Consider the following 22005-nt stretch of genomic DNA (forward strand, 5'->3'; position numbering starts at 1 on the left):
ATATGCATGGTAAGATTACAAGACAGAAATACAGAAATATAAAGATGGATAATAAGAAGACTAAGTTGAAGACTAAAAAGAAAAAAGCTCACAGTCAATTATATATTGACAGCACATTATGGGAGACCAAAAGTTCCAGTAATGGTATGATAGGATGTGAGATTTAGAGCTAGAAAACCAAACAGATGGCAGAACTTGAGGCCAAAAGAAATTAGACAACTCATTCAGGGTCATACTGCTTGATTATATCTGAAGTAGAATTGGAATCTTAGTTTTCTTGCTTCAAAGTTCAGTGTTCTAGAGACCAAATGTGGATCAAAGGATAGTATTTTCACCTATTTTTGTTGTTGCTTATTTGATTGTTTTGTGTTTTGTTTTCTTTCTTTTACCTTTTATGTTTTTTCTTGTGCAGCATGATAAATATGAAAATATGTTTAGTAGAATTGTATATGTTTAACCTATATTAGATTTCTTGCTATCTATGGGAGGGATAAGAGAGAAGGAGAGAGAATTTTTTTTTTCTAAAACAGCAAATTTAATCAATTAAGTTACATACATAATTAACATATGATACACTTAAATTTATACTGAATTAGATAAAATCTACAGATAATTGATACCAAATAAGTCAAAAGTCAATTCAGAGTCCAAAAATCATGATATGTTCATTTCTAATATATTCTATATCTGACTTTGATTTTAGTATTTTTGTGACAATATACAAGTCGTGACTAGAGTTAAACACAATAAAAAAAATGTTCATGTATATAGGGTCCAAGTCAGCCAGTATCCTCTGTCTTTTAAAAATTGTAAAGAAAAGTTACCAAAGCCAAAATCACTGTTTCCCAAAGGTTTTATAATAAGAATGAAAAAGAAGCCTCGATTCTAAATTTGAGATAACTTGAAAGTGTGAGATGTTGGAGTAACTGGTCTTAAGATCGCTAAAGTCCTGGAGTCCTGAACTAGATTCAGAAAGATGTGAGTTCACATCTACCCTTAGGTATTTATCAGTAGTGTCACTTGATGACCATTTGCTCAATTTCTTCATCTGTAAAATGGGCATGATAATTATACTTCCATCTGTAGATTGTTATGAGAATCAAATGAGTCAATATTTGTAATGTGCTCAGCACAGGGCCTGATTCTTAATAAGTGCTATATGAATGTTTCTCATTATTATTATTATTGTGGTTGTTATTATTTTCCCCATTTCAATGTGTCTTCCAGATGGTTGTAGGAATGAAGCATTCCCCACTGAAAACAAAATCCCACAAAACATCTTATTGGGAGTCTGGAGATTTGACTGTTTTGGAGGCATGCTCCTGAAATGAGAGTATTTTCATCAGATGAGAAAGGGCTAACTGATCTGTAAAGTTTTTAAATCTTTGTAATCAATAACTTAATTCAGTAAGTATGTTTTAGCACCTATTACTATATGCAAGACAAAGTAACAAACCTTAAGGATTAGAGACAGAAATAAGAAAAAATGCATTTTAAAATAGTTATTGACTTAAAGAAACTTATATTTTAAATGAGAGCTTACAAGATTTTATGCATACATGGACTTAAGAGTTCATTTAGTCAGACAAGTAAATAGAAAAGTAATGCACTAACTTGAGAAAGGAGAGAGCACAAAATAAACAACAACAACAAATAAACAAAATGAATAGCATCAAGGTAGGCTTTCTGAAGGATGTGGAATATAAATCGAACTCTGAAAAAGAACTAGGGAGTCTAAAAGGTAGAGATGAAAAAAAAAAAAAAAAGAAACAGATTTTATCACTGGTTTCAATCCTCTCCCTGGCTATTATAATTAAATTTTCTTTTGCAATTGTTTAGAAGGCTGAAATGACTCAATAGTGCCAATATCTTTTTTTCATTTTTATGGACCAAATTACAATCTGTACAAGAATGATGCAAGGACAATTTTCCTTTTCTACACATTGGAAAATGATAGTTAGAAGATTTTGATATGTGCTTAGGACAGCAAATCACTCATAGTTTTTCCCCATTCACTTACATCCAGACAATGCCTATTTGTCTCTTCTGAAAGCCAGTTTTGCACTGAAGCTAAAACCAGACTGAGGATGAATAGGGGAATGTGGCTCAGAAGACCTGTCTCATAAATTAATTAATCGACTTCCAATAAGTTGCATGAGTTCTCTTTGCACTAAATAATGACATTCTCCAAATAGGGGAGGGTTTCATGCTGTAGCATTTAGCCCTGCTATAAGTTGCTTTTTATCTACAGTTTCTGACATTTCCCTAATAGTAAAATGGTTTGTCTTGCATTTTATGTCATTGAAAATTATGCACGAGTCAACAACAGCCAATCCCAGTTGAGTCATATCAGTGTAAATAAAAATGCAAAAAAGTGAAGTCAATAATATTACCAAAAATAGGTGTTTAGGGTATAATATGGGCATTCAGACTGCACAGATGTTCAGCAGAAATGAGATCTGCACCTCAATTGAGTAAGAGTATTACCTGTTTTATTACTCTGACTTGATACAGGAGGCAAGGGTAGAGTGTCTGTGACCTTGACTGCACCAGAGAACGTGCTGCTTTGAAAATTCCTGCTCTGAAGCAAGCATGTTCATGCAGTGAACAGCCACAAAGCTGAAAAACGTGTTTAGAGATAATGTCTAAATTTCTGTGAATGATATGTAAAGCTCATCTTGCTTGTTTTATTTATGGGTGAAGAGGGGGGATGGAAAAAAGAAATTGAAATTGAAAATAATTTTAAATGTAAAAATACATAAATAAATAAATTGATTTAATAAATTAGTTGATTTAAACAATAACTAAAAGACAACTTATTTGCTCAGAGAAACTAGGGATTCAGAATATGGATTAGTCACCTAGAATTTATATCTTGTTCTCATAGAAATTATCAAATAACTTTTCACAATCTTATTGTTACATGATTTTTTGATATTCTGATAGAGGAAAAGAAATATATTGATTTGCAGAGTTTGCAACTCTCTGGTCACTTTACTTGCTCAAATACTATATTCTATATATAACACATAGAATAATACTTAGGATAGACTATATGTACTTATAACAAAATATATAATAATACTCAATCATGCTTCTTAATTTGTGAATTAACATTTGGAAATTTTAAAGAAGAAATCTAATATCCATAATTATTGGGGTGGGGAGAATGCTTAGAACTTGTGAATTTTTTTCAGAGAAGATTTAGCTTTCTACTTTTTAAAAAACTATTTTGTTTTTCCAAATACATGTAAAGATAGTTTTCAACATTTTCACCTTTGCAAAACCTTGTGTTCAAATTTTTTCTCCCTCTCCTTCCCACTCCCCCAAGATAGCAAACAATCCAATATAGGTTAAACATGTGTAATTCTTCTAAATATATTTCCATATTCATCATACTGCACACACACACACACACACACACACAATTAGATCAAAAGGGAATACACAAGAAAAAAAAAAGCAAACAAGCAAGCAAACAACAACAAAAGTAAAAATACTATACTTTGTTCCACATTCACTCTCTGTAGTACTCACTCCCTGGATGATATGGCACTTTCCATTACAAATCTATAGGACTTAGATTTCTGTTTCTGTTCAGCCTCTGTCATTACACCCCCCTCAAAAAATATATTTTTTTAAATAGCCTCTCCTAACCTTGCCTTTTATGTCCATTTAACAAGCCAAATGGCTTAAAAGAGGTGTATAATGTGGTTTTTTTGCCCCAAAGAAGAATACAGTCTACTTAATGGGTACATGATATATACATGAAAGGATTTTTTTTAATGTGAATTAGTATGTACAAAATGACAAATGAGTACCATGTGGCAGAATTTAAATGGATGGAGGGAAGAAAATGCTCTGAAGAACTACAAAACATCTTTAAAAAGAGTCAAGCTGAGTATGAACAAAGAATAGGGCTTGGATAAACAGAGAAAGAATAATGCATTTTATGCCAGAGTTGGAAGAGAAGGAAAATAGTGAAGACAGGCAGAATGAACAAAGGCACTAAAGAATGCATTTCAGATGATCCTAAGCCTCATCTTTTTATCCTCATAGTACATAGAATGAGGGAGAAAATAGTGGTGCTGTACTCTTTATTGGAAAGATTATTCACATGACACATCTGTAGATCTTTTTATTTTTATTTTTTCACTTCTTCAAATTTACTCTCAGAATTTAGAAAGAAAGGTGATAAATTGGACTGCTTTCTGAAGAAAGTGATCAAGAAAATAGTAGACTATGGCATAGAAAGAGCGATTGAAGAATTTGAGTAAATGTAAGCTGAAGGAGAGATGATTTCAAGAGGACATGACAGCTGTCTGCATGTATTTAAAATGGCATCCTGTGGGAGAGATATGGGATGTTCTCTATTAAGCCAAAAGGGCAGAAATGTGATCAATAACTAGAAGTTTCAGGAAGTCATATGCCAATCCAAATAGAAAATACTTCATAATAATTTGAGCTGAGCAAGAATAAAATAGCATACTTCAGGAAATACTGGGTGTTCCTTCCTTGCAGTTCTATAGGAAGTGATAATGTGGAGGAGGGTTTTGTGTCAACCCAGTTCAGGTATGGGCAAAATTACAAGGCCTCAGTAGTTTATAAAATCTGAAATTCTGTGATTTTCTTTGCTTAGGGGAGGAAAAGACAATTTTGAATATAATGGCAACTTCTTTCAAAAAAATCTCCAAACTTCTTTCAGAGAGCAAAGATTGACTATTAAAATTACATTTCATTTATTTGTATTTGTTTTACTGTTATTGCTCTCACCATTTACATTATTATGTAATTTCTATTACTATATACATTATTTGTGCTATTTTCTGGTTCTGCTTACCTCCTTTATTCATACAATTCTTCCCATGCTTCTCTTTACCCCATATTTTCATTTCATTTTATTTATGTACCATAACATAGGTTAGCCCTTTGCTATTTATGGAAGTAGGCTGTTTCCTTGTCTTTGCTATTATAGATACTGCTGCCATCAGTATTTTAGGGAGTGTGGATTTCTTGTTGTCATTGATTCTCTTGGGGAAGCCATATGATTACTGAGTCAAAAGAAAGAGCTTTTTCAGTCTCTACTTAGTATTTTTATACATTACTTTCTAGGTTGGTTTAATCAATTTACAGACCTATTAAGAGTATACTAACATGCCTCTTTCCACAGCTGTCCAAACAAAGAAGCATTATAAGATATAAAAACCTACTTAGAATAAAATAAGTAGGAACATAAAAACAATATGTTTATGCAATGACTATAGTGCAAATGGACAAGATACCAATACATTAAAAACTGAATGATGCAAAGTTATAATGTCAAAACTTGCTCCCAAAGAAGAAATATGATAACACACTTCACTCATTTATTAGCATGGAATTGATGGTATGAAATTTTGCATAAATGATTTATTAGTGATGTAATTGGTTGATATTTTAGTAATTTTTTCTACCTTTTCCTGATTATGATTTCCTTGATACAAAGAATTCCAGGATGAGAAAATTTCCTCTAACATTGTGAATTCACATCTTTTCTAAAATGTTAAATCCTAGATAGGTGCCTCAGTAGCTTATCCAGGGCTACAAAGACAATATGTGTTATTCAATAATTAGACACAGCTTTTCTTGGTTCTAGAGATGATTGTATAACCTCTATGCCACTTCTCCTCAAAACATCAATTAAAAAAATTAAGCATTTTTATTAAGAAAGGCAGATGACACACTACTGCTAGTGATTCTTGAGAGCTAAGGAGCAGATGTACTTTCTTTAAAAAAGAAAGCAGATAAAGTTCAGAATTTGTGATTTGTATTTACTACATTAGAAATCATTGAGTGAGGCATACTAATCAGAGGATTTGTGAATGGCCTTATGAATAGAGCAAAAGCCAGTATCAATCTTCCTTAATTTCTGTCTTTGTCAGTCATTACTACCATCTGTCTCTGTCTCCTATATTCCATGTTCCGTTCTGTGTTATTTCTCCCTCTTTTTCCCTTTCCCTCTCAGTTTTCCTTCTATCATTTATTTTTAAATTTTAGAACAGAAAAGCTTATGTGACCAAATAGACCTGTTGGAGGTAAGATGATTATATCCAATTTTTAAGAATCCACATATGATGTGTACTTAGAGTAATAATTAGAAAATATTTGCTCCACCCCCCCCCAAAGAAAGAGAGACCATTACCATGACTACCATATCAGATGGTAACTTAATTGTAAAAAAGGCTACCTGTGTGATGAATTATAGATTTCTTCTCTCACTCTTTTGCCTAGATCATTTTTTTTTGTGCGTTCTTTGAAGGGCCTTATAGATGCACTGCTGTTGTTAAGGTTTATCATGAGAGATTTAGAGCCAGATACCTCAAATCCTAATAACACTTAAATTAAGTAAACACCCTCTATTTCCTTTCTATAGGGATTATTTCTATAGGTATATTTTGGTGCATGTACATGTTCTTTTTTTATATTGCATATTGCATTACATCTTATAGTTAGACTTTTTCTCAAAAGAACTTATCTGAAATGGTCAAAGGATAAGAAAAGACAATTTTCAGTCTCTACTTAGTATTTTTATACATTACTTTCTAGGTTGGTTTAATCAATTTACAGACCTATTAAGAGTATACTAACATGCCTCTTTCCACAGCTGTCCAAACAAAGAAGCATTATAAGATATAAAAACCTACTTAGAATAAAATAAGTAGGAACATAAAAACAATATGTTTATGCAATGACTATAGTGCAAATGGACAAGATACCAATACATTAAAAACTGAATGATGCAAAGTTATAATGTCAAAACTTGCTCCCAAAGAAGAAATATGATAACACACTTCACTCATTTATTAGCATGGAATTGATGGTATGAAATTTTGCATAAATGATTTATTAGTGATGTAATTGGTTGATATTTTAGTAATTTTTTCTACCTTTTCCTGATTATGATTTCCTTGATACAAAGAATTTCAGGATGAGAAAATTTCCTCTAACATTGTGAATTCACATCTTTTCTAAAATGTTAAATCCTAGATAGGTGCCTCAGTAGCTTATCCAGGGCTACAAAGACAATATGTGTTATTCAATAATTAGACACAGATTTTCTTGGTTCTAGAGATGATTCTATAACCTCTATGCCACTTCTCCTCAAAACATCAATTAAAAAAATTAAGCATTTTTATTAAGAAAGGCAGATGACACACTACTGCTAGTGATTCTTGAGAGCTAAGGAGCAGATGTACTTTCTTTAAAAAAGAAAGCAGATAAAGTTCAGAATTTGTGATTTGTATTTACTACATTAGAAATCATTGAGTGAGGCATACTAATCAGAGGATTTGTGAATGGCCTTATGAATAGAGCAAAAGCCAGTATCAATCTTCCTTAATTTCTGTCTTTGTCAGTCATTACTACCATCTGTCTCTGTCTCCTATATTCCATGTTCCGTTCTGTGTTATTTCTCCCTCTTTTTCCCTTTCCCTCTCAGTTTTCCTTCTATCATTTATTTTTAAATTTTAGAACAGAAAAGCTTATGTGACCAAATAGACCTGTTGGAGGTAAGATGATTATATCCAATTTTTAAGAATCCACATATGATGTGTACTTAGAGTAATAATTAGAAAATATTTGCTCCACCCCCCCCCAAAAAGAGAGAGAGACCATTACCATGACTACCATATCAGATGGTAACTTAATTGTAAAAAAGGCTACCTGTGTGATGAATTATAGATTTCTTCTCTCACTCTTTTGCCTAGATCATTTTTTTTGTGCCTTCTTTGAAGGGCCTTATAGATGCACTGCTGTTGTTAAGGTTTATCATGAGAGATTTAGAGCCAGATACCTCAAATCCTAATAACACTTAAATTAAGTAAACACCCTCTATTTCCTTTCTATAGGGATTATTTCTATAGGTATATTTTGGTGCATGTACATGTTCTTTTTTTATATTGCATATTGCATTACATCTTAAAGTTAGACTTTTTCTCAAAAGAACTTATCTGAAATGGTCAAAGGATAAGAAAAGACAATTTTCAGATGAAGAAATTAAAACCATTTTTAGTTATATGAAAAGGTGCTCTGAATCATTATTGACCAAAGAAATTAAGACAGCTCTAAGGTACTACTACTCATCTTTCAGATTGGCTAAGAAGACAGAAAAAAAAATAGTGACAAATGGCGGAGGGGATGTGGGAAAACTGGAACATTAATACATTGTTGGTGGAGTTGTGAACTGATTCAACCATTCTGGAGAGGAATTTGGAACTATACCCAAAGGGCTGTCAAACTATGCATACCCCCTGATTCAATAGTATCTCTAATGGGCTTGTATCCCAAATAGAATATAAATGAGGGAAAGGGACCCACATATGCAATAATGTTTGTGGCAGCCCTTTTTGTAGTGGCAAGAAACTGGAAACTAAATGGATGTCCATCAGTTGGAAAATGGCTGAATAAGTTATGGTATATGAATGTTAGAAAATATTATGGTTCTATAAGAAACGATCAGCAATATGATTTCAGAGAGGCCTGGAGACACTTAACATGAACTGATACTTAGTAAAATTAAAGTGATACTAAGTTAAATGAGCAGAATCAGGCGATCATTGTACATGACAACAACAAGATTAAATGATGATCAATTCTGATAGATGTGGCTCTCTTCAACAATGAGGTGATTCAAACCAATTCCAATGGTCTTGTGATGAAGAGAGCCATCTACACCCAGAGAGAGAACTGGGGTAACTAGTATAGATCACAACATAGTGTGTTCATTCTTCATTGTTGTTTGCTTGTATTTTGTTTTCTTTCTCATTTTTTTTTCCCTTTTTGATCTGATTTCTTTTGTTCAGCATGATATTTGAGGGTGTATATATATATATATATATATGTGTGTGTGTGTGTGTGTGTGTGTGTGTGTGTGTGTGTGTGTGTGTATGTATATATGTATATGTATGTAAAATTGTACATGCTTAACACATATTAGATTACTTGCCATCTAAAGAAGGAAGTAGGGAGAAGGGAGGGAAAATTTGGAATACAAGGTTTTGCAAGGATCAATGTTGAAAATTATCTATGCATATATTTTGAAAATAAAAAGCATAAATTAAAAAGAAAGAAAAAAAGAACTTATCTGCCAGGTGCTCTGAAAAAGTGAAAAACATTTCTAGTCTTCCAAAATTCAAGTGAATTTGATCAATATACACATCTCATCATTAAGGAACTATGTTTAAAAATAGGTGTGAATGAGATTTGTTGGGTCTGATTAGCTAATATGCATAATATTAAAAAAAAAACCTTTGATTTATAAGAATTTCTACTTGAGAATTCAAGTCAGCTGATTCCAGATTTCACACCTCATTGATGACAATCACAAACCCAAAGATGACCATTTCTACTAAATTCCTAAATAAAAACTGGAAACTTGTTATTGTGGGACAAGTGCAAAGATAGGAGAGAGAATGCAGTTTGCCTTCTAAAAAGTTGTTTGTACTTTGTTCATTTAGATCTTTTACTTTTGTTTTTTTAAAAAAAATCAACAGACCAATTCTTTTGTTACCTATACATTGGACAGTAATAATGCAAAAAAGAAAAAAAATTGAACATAGAATTCATTTCTTCTTAATGTGAAAGTCTAATTTTTAAATAGGATAATGATTATAGCATGCTGTTAATTGGGGTAAGTTTTTCATTAAAGCAGCTTTCATCAGCATATTGTCACTGTTCAGTTTTACTTTGATCTTGATTTCATCTTTGTTTTACTACTGTCTAGCATCCATTCCTTGGTTCTAGTGCCATTTCTCAGAAATGACCTTACTATTAATTTAGGAGCACTTTATGGTTTTTCCCTATCTTTATATATAAAATAAGTATATATTTTTTAACATATAGACATAACAATCACCAAGCCTTACATGATTTAAAATGCAGAGAAAACAGCTCAAGGAGATTGGAAGATCCTTCCCTGAATGTGCTGTCAGGAGGGGTGGCAGACAGGTCCTTTGAAGCTAATGTCCTCAAATTTCCTGGGGCTGGTTCAGCCTTAGGCAGGAGCACCATCTGAATGAGACATATTTCTGTCTAATCCTGCTGAAGACAGATAAGTCTGCCAATTGAAACTGTAAAAGCCTGACAGCCAACGGCACCAGCTTTGTAATAATAAAAGACTGATTCTGAAATATCAGAAATGGAACAGCATCTTCTGACAGTAAGAAACTAACACATTTGACAAGAAATTGGAGACATGATCATTTCTAGTCAAACACGATGTCTGTTCATTCAGAGGATCAAATTTACTTTCATCACAGAAGTTCAGGTTTCATTTCATCACTGACATTTTCTCCTTTTTTTTTCCTTATCAAGTTAAAAAAAAATCTTGCAATGACACATCTTTCTGATGTATCTTACTAGGACAATAACCTCAGTGTTATTTTCATCTAAACAGGATCTATGGTATATTGAAGAATTACTATTTTTTCTTTGTGTTTAGTCACATATCAGAAATCATGATTACATTCATTTATGTAATCTGTAATTTTTCTCTATCTTGTTTATGCATTATACAGCCCCTTGCTTGGGTTCCACCATCTATCAAGATCTGAATTTTTCCCAGATAATTTTCTACCCTGCTACTTCTATAAACACCTTTATAATTTCTCTGTTGTTACCGCTGCCCTGTAACAACTTTTTGATTGAGGAAAATTTTTTTTTTAATCAAAGGTTTTTATTCTCAAAACATATTCATGGATAATTTTCAACATTCACTCTTGAAAAACTTTATGTTTCAATTTTTTTCCCTTCTTTCCTGAGGTGTTTTTCTTCTTTTTTATAATATGATGGTTCTCTCTGGTAACAGGTTTCTCAGGGAGGTTTTCTGGAGGCAGCCTTAGTTTCAGTTAAAAGTAATAATCACCCAAATGCAGCCAGGTGCTAAAAGTTCAAATCTTTTATTGTGTCCTTCAATATAACCCAGTTAGTTTTTCTTAGAGGCCTATCTTTCTGCTTGGTTCCAAGAGCTCTTGCAGTTGATCTTTGCCTCTGCTTTCTTCAGCCTCCAGCCAGCACCAAGGTGAAAGTTGGAATGAATCTGACTCCATCTCTGAGAGTGGGCTTGTGGGTTTCCTCCCAGAGTGCTCTTCTCTGACCCCTGGCAATGTTCCGAAGTAACTAACTTGAACCTCTAAGAGCTTCTATATATATGATCTCCCAAAGGTTGACTCCTCCTTCTGGAGGCAGGTGTTAAAGGAGGTGTGAATTCACAAAGTTACAAAGTTAACTTTGTGAATCTCCCATACTTGTGAACTCCAATGAGTACTTAAATACTTCTTGATTATATGAGCTCTCTAAAGGTGTGAACACCAGTTAACACTAGGAGTCTAACATCTCCCTTGAGTTATCACCTTGTTTCAAGTTGAGTTAACACTAGGATTCCAACACTTTCCCCCATGCTCTTCACTAGATAGCAAGTAATAAATATATGTTAAATATGTGCAATTCTTCTAAATATATTTCCACATGCTGAATAACAAAAATCAGATAAAAAGGATAAAAATGAGAAATAAAAGAAAATGCAAGCAAACAACAACAAAGACTGAAAATGCTATGTTGTGATCCACATTTTGTTCCCACAGTCCTCTTTCTGGGTTTAGATGACTGTCTTCATCAAAAGACCATTGGAACTGGCCTGAATCATCACATTATTGAAGAAAGTCATATCCATCAGAATTGATCATCATATAATTTTGTTGCTGCTGTGTAGAATGATCTCCTAATTTTACTCATTTCACTCAGCATCAGTTCATGTAAGTCTCTCCGGGCCTCTCTGTATTCATCCTGCTGGTCATTTCTTACAGAAAAATAATATTCCATAACATTCATGTACCATAACTTATTCAGCTATTCTCCAATTGATGGGCATCCACTCAATTTCCAGTTTTTTGCCACCATAAGAAGGGCTGCGACAAAACATTTTTGAACATATGAATCCCTTTCCTTCCTTTATGATCTCTTTGAGATAAAAGTCCAGTAGAAACACTGCGGGATCAAGGGGTATACACAGTTTGATAGCCCTTTTGGCATACTTCCAAATTGCTCTCCAGAATGGTTGAATTAGTTCACAACTCTAACAACAAAATAAAAGAGTCCCAGGTTTCCCACATCCCCTCCCATATTCGTTACTATTTTTTCCTGTCATCGTAGTCAATCTGAGAGGTTTTTAGTGGTATCTCAGAATTGTCTTAATTGCATTTCTCTGATCAATAATGATTTAGAGCATCTTTTCATATGACTAGAAATCATTTCAATTTATTCTTGATGTGACTTTTAAATTTCATCATAGGATACCAAAAAAAAAAAAAATCTCTGTTTCTAAAACATAGCATAATCAAATTAGACAAAACCTACCAAAAAAAAAAAAAAAAAAAAGATTTCATTATTTTAAATACTTGGTTTTATTGTCTGAATGTGAATGCAAAATAGAGGCCTTCAGAAATTTTCTTTTACTTTTTTACCCAATGTTTTCCTCTATAATTATATGTAAGAAATATTTTATTACTAATAATCAGGGTTTGGAGTTTATCATTAGCAGAGATTCTCAATTATCATGTTCAATATGCTTACACATTACCCCAGACAGTAATAAGGATATCTATACTCAAATATTCTTACACTGGAGAAGTCACAAATTTGGATCAAAAGAAACAAATATACATACTAAGATATTTCCATTTTAATTGAATAGTAATCAATGCTATTTTCCACTTAAAAACTTAACATATTTAAAAATCAGAACAAATGATTAACTATGAATTTATATTATCTTTTCACTTTGTGAATAATGATGAATGCTGAAAAAATAAAATTAAAATAAAATTGAAAGATTAAAAATGCCTCTAAATATTAACTTATTTTATTCTAATAGTTTTCATTCTGGAAGCTGAATGATTTCACCTTTTAAAAATCATGTTAAGTAATCATAAGAAGCAGTAAATCAAAATTCTACCTTTTCCATTTTGATTGTTGTCATTCTATTATTGACAACAATACAATACATTGACGGCAATAACAATCCCTATTATTGGGATGATTTCTAAGAAATATTTCATTATTTTTTTTAAATCAGCAAAATGTTGACTAAATAATTTGACACAAGGACATATTTCTATTCTACTTTTTACATTTAATTTAAGATGAAAACATAATCTTTATAGCTTAAAAACCTACTAAATTAAGTTTCACACTAGAAAAGAAACCAGCACTGGCAGTTTGCTTACCAGCATCACCTTGTCATAATGGAATTTAAAAGCATTTTTTAAAATACTTACAGGGTGTCTTTAGTACCAAGAGAAAATGGTATTTACTCTAGGTTATGCACTTTTTTAGTGTTATATATTTGAGATACAAATAGAAAAATAAAATCTGCTTTACTCTCAAGGACTTCACAATTTGAAGAGAGAGCTATTTTAGCTTCATGGAAGATGTTAAGTCATAATGATCCTTGGGGTACAACAGTAGATTAGGCTTACTTAGCCTATAAATAATATAGGCTAATATTATAATTATTATTATAATTATATCCAATAATAATCTAATAATCCAATAATAAGAAAGGTGGCAATGTCAGTGAGTCTCCAGGACAAAATGGTAAGTTATGTCTGGTAAGATCTGGTAGATATTAGGAAGAATGTGGGGCAAATAACAATTCCCACTGGTATACCATCTAGATAGAATTGTAATCGGTGGCTCCCCCTCTACAAACAACCTATATCACCATTATTCAATGACTATTGAGAAAGATAGACTTGGTTTTAGGGTTAGAATTTAGCATAGATCTGAGTTTCCATTACAGGGGCAATTATGGGGAAAGAGGTTAGCATATACTTGGGAGGAAGTATCCTTTACTTGATAGGAACAAAGATGGACAGCAGAAGGGCTCCACCCAGTCTACTGTTCATAGGTTCTTAGGCATTTATTGGGATATGGATGATTATCTGCAGAATATGTAATTGTTTATTTAATATGGCACATCAAAATATAGAATCAGTCTCAAATTGATACATGTGGAAATGAGAAAGAGTAAAAAAGTGGTCTCACAGGTGGTAGCAGAACTTTCTTGAGACTGAATGTTTTATTTTGTTTTTCTCTTGAAAGAAGATCCTATGAGGTTGGCTGAAGGCTAGATAATTATATATTTTGGAAGTGCTTTCCTTTTCCAAGCTATTGACTCTTGCATATCTCTCTTTTTTTTTCTCATTTTTTCCTTCTACTTTTCTTATTTGCCTTTCATAGTCTTTTATGGGCACTTTCAAGAAAGATCTTTGGATGAGACAAATTCATATCATTTTTTGAGATTGCCTCTGTGGACATTTTGTCCTCATCTGAGTTGATGTTTTGGTCTTCCCTGTCACCATAGTAACTTTCTAATGTTAAGGTTTTTTTCTATTTCTTGTTCATTTTCTTTCCTTTTTTTTTGGTATTTCCTGTTTTGTGACTTTGGTGGTTGAGCCTTGCTCCTAGGCTAAAGGGGGTGTTGTCTCAGGTTTCTTTGTAGCTCTGAGCCCTGGCAATGAGCATAGGGGCTCCTTGTGTTTGGTGTCTTGCTCACAGTAGGAAGTATCTTACATGCTCTTCACAGGAAACAGCATGGTTTCCCAGAATTTGTCTTCTGAGACAATATGGGTTGTCCCACTTGTTTAATCCACTACTAAGTAAGGAATGATGGTCTTAATTGCTGATTTGCTATCTTTAAAACCCTCTATCAGCTTTCCCAGATTCTGCCTAAGCTAGGTTGAACATCCCTTTTAACCCAATGAGACTGAGCTTTTTTGAAGTCCTTTCACCCTATTTTGAACTGAAGAGGGGTTTCATTCTGTTAGACTTTAATCAGAGACTTGCTTTCACTTGTTTTTTGAGGGAAACTGGGAGAGCTTAAGCAGCTTCCTGGCTTCACTCTGCCATTTTGGCTCCCTAGTTATATCTTTTATAAAATATGGAGGTATAGTAAAAGAATCAATAGTGTAAAGAGATGATCAGAGAAGTGATATCATAAGGAATTTAATAAGTTTTTTCAGTTTATATTACTACATGGGAATAAGATACTTATAACTCAGAACTTTTTCATTATTATGACAGATTATATACACATATATATTTATACACACATACATATACAGACAGAAGGCACCTGTGTGAGTTGAATATAAAGAGATGATCTCTTTTTTTAATGATAAATTAAAGGGTGACAAAGAAATGTAGTGAGAGAAAGGGAAAGGGAGAAGTGGAATGGTGCAAATCATCTGTCATAATAAAGAGACAAGAAAAACCTTTTACAGTGGAAGGGAAGAGGGAGAGAGAGAGAGAGAGAGAGAGAGAGAGAGAGAGAGAGAGAGAGAGAGAGAGAGAATGAATGGACTTTATTCTCATCAGAAGTGGCTCAAAGAAGAAATAATATACATACTCAATATAGACATAGAAATCTATCTTACCCTTCATGAAAATAGGAGGGGAAATAGAATATGGGAAGAGAGGGAAGATAATAAAAAGTGGGCATATTAGGGAAGGGAGTAGTCACTACCAAAATACTTTTGAGGAGAGATAGGGTGAAAGGAGAGGAAGAAATACAGTTCACACTAGTAATTGCAAAAAGAACTTCTCAACAAGTTCCTCTGATAAGGTCTCATTTCTCAAACATGGAGAGAACTGAGTCAGATTTATTAAAAAAGTAAGAGCCATGCCCCAATTGATCAAAAGATATGATCTGTGTCTAAAGGTCTATATTTTATGCATATCCTTTTGACCTAATAACACCACTAGTAGTCATGAATGCCAAAAGATGTTAAAAAGAAAAAAAAGAAAAAGAAAATGACCTATCTGTACAAAAATATTCAGAGCAGCTATCTTCTTAGGACAAAAAGTTAGGAAATTGAGGGGTTGACTACCAAATGGGGAATGGCTCAATGAACCATGGTATGTGTTTGTGATGGGATATTATTCTTCTATGGGAAATGACAAGCAGGATGCTCTCAAAAAGTAAAAACACTTGAAAGTCCTCCATGATCTCAAGCAAAGTGAAATGTACTGACAGGTGTAAATGACTTTGACATTCTCTGTAATACAATCATCCATGACTACTCTGAAGGACTTAGGATGAAAAATCCTATCCATACCCCAGGAGGGAATTGATTTGCTCTGAATATAGAATGAAGCATCTCTTTCTCTTTTTATTTGTCTCCCTCTTTTTAAATTTAATTTTTCTTGAGGCTTTTTGTTTTCATTAGGGTAGAAAATTCATATTGTCTTTCACAACTTGACTTATGGGAATGTTTTGCATAACTTGGAATAAGGGAGAACTTAGAATTCAAAAAAAAAATTAAATGTAAAAAAAAAAAAAAAGAAATAATAATTTTGGAGCAAAACTTTACCTGGAATTAAAAGAGAAGCTTTTTTTTTAATGTGATGGGTGGTGGAGCACATGGAGAGTTGGGGTAGGAGAAAGGAATCAATGTCAGTATATAGAGTCAAAACAAGATATGCCAGACCACAATCCATAATTGATCTTCCTAGATGTTCTTCTCACAACTTCTACCATCACAATAAATTATGCTTATTCTAAAGGACATTACCCTGGGTGTTCTGCAATGATGTTTCAAGTGACTAACTATACTTTGCCTACATAGAAAAAAAATAAAAAGAAATATAAATTTTGCATCCCAAACTAGAAAATGAATATCTAGAACCATGAAAATTTCCAAAATCCATATAGATTGTGGCAACATATAATAGTGGTTAGAGCAATAAAGTCAAATAGATGTAGAATATTATCTGTATGACCTTGTACAAGCCACATAATCTCTGTGTGACTCAGTTTTCTCATATATAAAATTAGATGCCTGATGTTTTCAAGCTCTAAATCTTATAGGCTACAGAATTTCATTACCTGTCTAATAGGGATAAAATCAATGCCTCCCTCACAAGGTAATTATAAGAATAAAATTAAATAATTTATGTAAAATGATTTCAAATATCAGAGCACTGCATAAATGCTTATATTGCTTTATATTATTGTTATTTGTTATTATGATAAAACCCTTCACCCTCTAGTTTAAAAAAAAAAGATTCTTATGTTTCATAATAATCTTTTAGGCAGCTATTTATATTTGGATACAATGGTTTCTAAGGGTTTTTTGAGCTCTGTGATCTTAAAATGATCCTATAAACCTTTATCTATATCTATACCAATGTCTATATCTATATAGATTAATATAATGGGAAAGTAGATAGTAGTGATCATATTTATTATTTATATTATATATATTATACATATATGTGTATATATGTGGGAAGTGGGCATGGTGGGAGTGTATATACATATGCATCTCATATCAAAGACTAAAAAGGAGAAATATTTTAATAAACTCAATTTTCTCAATCTTTCACTTTGTTCCATAAGAATCAATCTGGAATTTCTTATAATATGATGTAGAAAATATTCATTGTGTATTGTGTGGTAATAGTAGCACATGGCACCTAAAAATAAGGCTTTTAAAACTAATGAACCAATAATCATATTTTCCAAGTCTTTTATTCATGTTCTCAAAGAAATAAAAGAAGCATTGTTAGGGAGTTCTAGCCAGCCAGAGTCCTACTTTGGCGTTTAGCTGAGTTCAATAGTTATGGTATCCTTAGATCTGGGATACAAAGATGAATAAGATGTAACAGGACCTACCTAAAATGTTCTCAGTCCTATCTTAAGTCTCTCAGAATTTCCATTTTTTTTTAAGATTCAGTTCACATAGCATTTTCTGCAAAAGTATTTTCCTAGACTTCTCTTCACTTTCCTCCAATTTTTCCTCCAAGGCTACTTTCTGTCTATTCTGTATGCTTCTTATATGTACCTATTTTTGTAAATACTATCTTACTCCATTTTAGAGTAAGCTACCTGAGGTTATGGACTACTCTATGCCTTCTTTATTTCCTAGGACTGAGGCCAGCATCTGGGGGATACTTAAAATTTCCTGTGATTGAGATTTTGAATGGACATACTATGAATATCACAAACAATCTTTGTAATATTGAAGCATTCTGAGTTGGATCAATTTTATTTGGGATATGCCTTTTACTTATTTGTAATAAACTGTTGTCACCATAAAAATCCCAGAAAAAAATGAAATGTGTTACCTACAATATATAATTTGTTGACCTCTTTACCCACTTAGGTTGGGAGTCTAAGCAGATTTTTAAGCCAAAATTTTTCCCCTAGAATTGGGGGAATAAGGAGAGGTCCAAAGTATTGTCCTTCCAAAAGGTAGGCCTAAATAATAGATTACAGGGAGAAGTTCTGGGTAGTCAGATTGTCCAGAAGAAGTCAGGAAAAGCAATTCATCTTCAGAGAGAGATATTAAGATATTAAGAAGACTAAGAGAATGGATAGAAATGAGTGTGAGACTGAAATGCTTAAAATTATAAGAAAAACCTTACTATAAATCAAGGGACCCCACTAGTTCTAGGAAGAATTTTGAATTATCATCATAATAGAAAGTAAGTGAGAGATATTATGATCAAACTTATATATTTGCAGAATCAACTTGATAAGTTTATATAATATAACCATTGTTGCAAGGAATACCTATCATAAGGGTAGACATGTACCTTAATCCTTTTTTTAAAAAAAAGAAATTAAACATAGGGATCTCTTTTGATTTTTCCTCTATGCTTAATATGTCTTCCAGTGATGGATAGTGACCAAGGAAAGCAACATTTTGTTATATGAACCTCTATCTTTTTATGTTCTACACACACACACACACACATACACACACCTGTTTTTGTTTGTTTTCTTAGAACTTCCAGCTTAGAATGTAGAAAAGATTGAGTTTAGGGAAGGATTCGATAAAAAATGATGAATTTGAGGAGAACTTGTTAACACACTCTGTTTACCAAAACAAAAGACTACTTCTTTTTATCTTCCAGATTCTGGTTGCTTTATAATTCTCTGTTTTCTTTGCTGAGCACATATTAGACTCTTGATCTTGACAATGGATTTTTGCAGCCCTGGGGTTACCTCATAGGCAATCCTTAGTTCAATATTACATGAGTTTTGAAACCAAGTACTAGCTGTAAAGAGAGATAAGATTTCCCTAAAGAGTATCATTTTCACCGAAGAGGGCTGAATCTGAAGGTGTAAGATCATTCCATAAGGGTCCAGGCCAACAATTCATGATACTATTATGATTGCTTGAATGGTACAGGTCCAAAATGAATGGGGAATACTTATTCAGTATCCACTGTCTTTTTCAGAGGGACTCCTATAATGAGCTATTGCCGAATTTTATCCTTTCTGTATTTATTCTGTTAGACCTTAGTAATTTACACGTTTTCTGAGATGTGCAAAATTTTAAAAAGACCTTTCCTTATCCTGACAACCATAAAATACAATGAGTTCCTGTGTGGTAACTAAGGACATTGTTCCACATATTTGAGTAGAATTAGACATTAGTCACAGCTAAGTTTTATTTTAGAGGTTTCCTTAGAGTTTTACTACAGAATGATAGTAAATTCAGAGAAATATGATGTATTTCTTGAAATATCAGATGGTCAAGATTGAATCCAGGCCTCATATGCTTTGTATCAGATTCTCCTGTGTGTGGGAGATTCAGGACTCAGGGTCATGAATAACATCATTGGAATGCTTTTGGATACTGACTCCTAATTTCCCAATACCATAGAACATGAGTGTGTAGTTCTTAAATTAGGGACAAATTTTTGTATCCATGTCAAACTTATAATCTCATATTCTTCTCCCAAACTTTGGTGGGAAATTTACATATTGTCCTAGACATCATCCATTGGAAGTACCCTTTTCAGAGGTCAACAACTCCAAATTATATTTGAAAATAATACATTTTACATCCTGGAATTTAAATTTTACTTAAAGATATTTCAAAGGAGGAGATAAACTATCTCATGAGGCATAATATTCAACTTTTTATATGACGCTAATTGTTAGGAAGTTTATTCATAGAAAATGCTTTGTTGCTTTGCCATTTTACCCAAGACAATTCATTCTCATTGAGGAGCAAGTAAAACTTTTCTAATCCCTCTAATATTATTTCATGTACCATATTCTTTCATAACACCCAGTGATCTGCTCTCAGTAGCAGATTCTATAGCTATTAGGTTGCTTCTACTTACCACAATGACTCCAGTAAAATTGAAAAATCAATAAAATCACCATCTAATTCATGATTTTTAAAAACACTCATTATTACCTCATAGGCAATCCTTAGTTCAATATTACATGAGTTTTGAAACCAAGTACTAGCTGTAAAGAGAGATAAGATTTCCCTAAAGAGTATCATTTTCACCGAAGAGGGCTGAATCTGAAGGTGTAAGATCATTCCATAAGGGTCCAGGCCAACAATTCATGATACTATTATGATTGCTTGAATGGTACAGGTCCAAAATGAATGGGGAATACTTATTCAGTATCCACTGTCTTTTTCAGAGGGACTCCTATAATGAGCTATTGCCGAATTTTATCCTTTCTGTATTTATTCTGTTAGACCTTAGTAATTTACACGTTTTCTGAGATGTGCAAAATTTTAAAAAGACCTTTCCTTATCCTGACAACCATAAAATACAATGAGTTCCTGTGTGGTAACTAAGGACATTGTTCCACATATTTGAGTAGAATTAGACATTAGTCACAGCTAAGTTTTATTTTAGAGGTTTCCTTAGAGTTTTACTACAGAATGATAGTAAATTCAGAGAAATATGATGTATTTCTTGAAATATCAGATGGTCAAGATTGAATCCAGGCCTCATATGCTTTGTATCAGATTCTCCTGTGTGTGGGAGATTCAGGACTCAGGGTCATGAATAACATCATTGGAATGCTTTTGGATACTGACTCCTAATTTCCCAATACCATAGAACATGAGTGTGTAGTTCTTAAATTAGGGACAAATTTTTGTATCCATGTCAAACTTATAATCTCATATTCTTCTCCCAAACTTTGGTGGGAAATTTACATATTGTCCTAGACATCATCCATTGGAAGTACCCTTTTCAGAGGTCAACAACTCCAAATTATATTTGAAAATAATACATTTTACATCCTGGAATTTAAATTTTACTTAAAGATATTTCAAAGGAGGAGATAAACTATCTCATGAGGCATAATATTCAACTTTTTATATGACGCTAATTGTTAGGAAGTTTATTCATAGAAAATGCTTTGTTGCTTTGCCATTTTACCCAAGACAATTCATTCTCATTGAGGAGCAAGTAAAACTTTTCTAATCCCTCTAATATTATTTCATGTACCATATTCTTTCATAACACCCAGTGATCTGCTCTCAGTAGCAGATTCTATAGCTATTAGGTTGCTTCTACTTACCACAATGACTCCAGTAAAATTGAAAAATCAATAAAATCACCATCTAATTCATGATTTTTAAAAACACTCATTATTACCTCATAATTATATCTTTTAATTTTGTCATTTTTTCAAAAAACAGATAGCTTAACTTCATGAGAGTAGCAGATTCAATAATAAAAACTATTGAGGTTATAGATTTAGAGCCACAATTATACAATCAATCAAAAAACAATTATTAAGTCCCTATTATGTGCAAAGTGCTGTGGTAAGCATAAGTGAATGAAACAGTCCTTAAATCAGACAGAGTTCAGAATTCAGTAGAGTGGAAAAAAAGGGTTCAAAGGGCTTAAATCAATGACATCAACTTTGATCTCTGTGAGCCACATATTGACTTAGAAAACTACAAATTTACATCATCTATGTTTTATTTTTTAATCCTGTTGTTTTGTTAAACATCTATCAATCATATTTTAATCATGTTGGAGGGAAGTGCTGACTGCTGGCCAGTTTGACATGTAAATTGTGCAAGGTTAAAGAGGCAGTTATGTGGAAAAATCATGTCAAGTCAGCAACCATTTATTAAATGCCTATTTTGTGTCAATCACTAAACTAAGCACTAGTTATATAAAGAAAGGGAAAGC

The sequence above is a fragment of the Antechinus flavipes genome, chromosome 4 (assembly GCF_016432865.1).
Source record: "Antechinus flavipes isolate AdamAnt ecotype Samford, QLD, Australia chromosome 4, AdamAnt_v2, whole genome shotgun sequence".
In the NCBI taxonomy this organism is placed as follows: domain Eukaryota; kingdom Metazoa; phylum Chordata; class Mammalia; order Dasyuromorphia; family Dasyuridae; genus Antechinus; species Antechinus flavipes.